Raw genomic sequence first — 2529 nt, 5'->3', positions numbered from 1 at the left:
ATATTTGATGTCTAGTGTCTCATCTTAAGTTTGGTGTCAATTGCATGCATTCATTCATGTGTCTTAAGGATCTTCAAGTAATTCTTGATGATTTCTTACTCTGATCTTTGAATTCTTTTGGCTTGAGTGTTTATGCGTCTCATATAGTATCAGTAGTATACAAACTGCTAAGTTTGGTGTCTTGCATGCATTGTTATTTGATTCTTATTGCATTTTGATTATTAAAAATCCAAAAATATTTTTAATTTGTGTCTTTTCAAGTCAATGATACAAAGAATTGAAGATTCAGAACATATTGCAGAGGAATTATACAGAAAAAGCTGAGCATTCAAAAATGCCCAATGAAGAAGACAGACTGGCGTTTAAACGCCAGCCAGGGTACCTGGTTGGGCGTTTAACACCCAAAGAGGTAGCATTTTGGGCGTTAAACGCCAGAATGTATACCATTCTGGGCGTTTAACGCCAGGATGATGCTAGGGGGAAGATTTTGTTTTCAAAATCAAATTTTTTTTAGATTTCAAAGTTTTTCAAAATCAAATCTTTTTCAAATCATATCTTTTCAATCAAATGTTTTCAAAATCAATTTCTTTCCTTTTTCAAAGATACTTACTAACAATTAATGATTTGATTGAACATTTTTTGCCTTTTCTGTTGAGAAAGGTTTTATGTTTGAATCATATCTTTTCTTGTTAAGCAAGTAATTAATTTTTTTTTTTTAAATCATATCTTTTCAAATTGTTTTCAAATCATATCTTTTAAAATTGTTTTCAAATCATATCTTCTCAATCACATCTTTTTAAAACCATAACTTTTCAACCACATCTTTTTCAAAATAGTTTTCAATCAAATCTTTTTAACTTCTAATCTCAAAATCTTTTTCAAACAATCACTTGATTTCTTTTCCACTTTCAATTTTCAAAAATTATCAATCAATTTTTAAAAAATGTTTTTGACATCTTTTTAATTAATTTTCGAAAATCCTCTTCCCTCTCTCTCACATGCTTCTATTTATGGAGTACTGCTCCTCCTTAATGCACAATTCGAACTCTATCTCATCAAGTTCGAATTCTTCTACCTTCTTTCTTCTATTTTTCTTTTCCTCTGACACTTCAAGGAATCTCTATACTGTGACATAGAGGATTCCACATTTCTCTTGTTCTCTTCTCTTTCATATGAGCAGGAGCAGAGACAAAGGCATTCTTGTTGAAGCTGACCCTGAACCTGAGAGAACCTTGAAGTGAAAACTAAGAGAAGCTAAAGCACAACTCTCTGTTGAGGACCTGACCGAATTCTTCAAGGAAGAAGAACCCATGGCAGCCGAAAACAACAACAATGCCAACAATGCAAGGAAGGTGCTGGGTGACTTCACTGCACCTACTCCTGATTTCTATGGGAGAAGCATCTCTATCCCTGCCATTGGAGCAAACAACTTTGAGCTTAAGCCTCAATTAGTTTCTCTAATGCAACAGAATTGCAAGTTCCATGGACTTCCAATGGAAGATCCTCATCAGTTCTTAGCTGAATTCTTGCAAATCTGTGACACAGTCAAGACTAATGGGGTTAACCCTGAGGTCTACAGACTGATGCTATTCCCTTTTGCTGAAAGAGACAGAGCTAGAATATGGTTGGATTCTCAACCTAAAGAAAGCCTGGACTCTTGGGAAAAGCTAGTCAATGCCTTCTTGGCAAAGTTCTTTCCACCTCAAAGATGGAGTAAGCTTAGAGTGGAAGTCCAAACCTTCAGACAGAAGGATGGAGAATCCCTCTATGAAGCTTGGGAAAGATACAAACAATTAATCAGAAGATGTCCCTCAGACATGCTTTCTGAATGGAGCATCATAGGTATTTTCTATGATGGTCTCTCTGAACTATCCAAGATGTCTTTGGATAGCTCTGCTGGAGGATCTCTTCATCTGAAGAAGACGCCTACAGAGGCTCAAGAGCTAATTGAAATGGTTGCAAATAACCAATTCATGTACACTTCTGAAAGGAATCCTGTGAACAATGGGACTAGTCAGAAGAAAGGAGTTCTTGAGATTGATGCTCTGAATGCCATTCTGGCTCAGAACAAGATATTGACTCAACAAGTCAATTTGATTTCTCAAAGTCTGTCTGGAATGCAAAATGCACCTGGCAGTACTAAGGAAGCTTCATCTGAAGAAGAAGCTTATGATCCTGAGAATCCTTCAATGGAGGAGGTGAATTACCTAGGAGAACCCTATGGAAACACCTATAATTCTTCATGGAGAAATCACCCAAATCTCTCATGGAAGAATCAAGAGAGACCTCAACAAGGTTTCAATAACAATAATGTTGGAAGAAACAGGTTTAGCAATAACAAGCCTTTTCCATCATCTTCTCAGCAACAGACAGAGAGTTCTAAGCAGAATACCTCTGACTTAGCAACAATGATCTCTGATCTAATCAAAACCACTCAAAGTTTCATGAATGAAACAAGGTCCTCCATCAGAAATTTGGAAGGACAAGTGGGTCAGCTGAGCAAGAAAGTTACTGAACTCCCTCCTAGCA

General features: G+C 36.4%; 1 non-coding gene across 1 annotated transcript; it reads right to left on the bottom strand.

Annotated features, from left to right (window-relative positions):
* Positions 1-1715: 1715 nt before the first annotated feature.
* LOC130984262 (small nucleolar RNA R71) lies at positions 1716-1823 on the bottom strand. Its single transcript, XR_009088207.1, has one exon. It is a non-coding gene; the product is annotated as a small nucleolar RNA R71 (small nucleolar RNA).
* Positions 1824-2529: the final 706 nt, after the last annotated feature.

This window comes from Arachis stenosperma, chromosome 5 (genome assembly GCF_014773155.1).
Source record: "Arachis stenosperma cultivar V10309 chromosome 5, arast.V10309.gnm1.PFL2, whole genome shotgun sequence".
Classification (NCBI taxonomy): Eukaryota; Viridiplantae; Streptophyta; class Magnoliopsida; order Fabales; family Fabaceae; genus Arachis; species Arachis stenosperma.
Note: the sequence above shows the minus strand (reverse complement) of the source record. Positions and strands in the feature narration are given on the sequence as shown.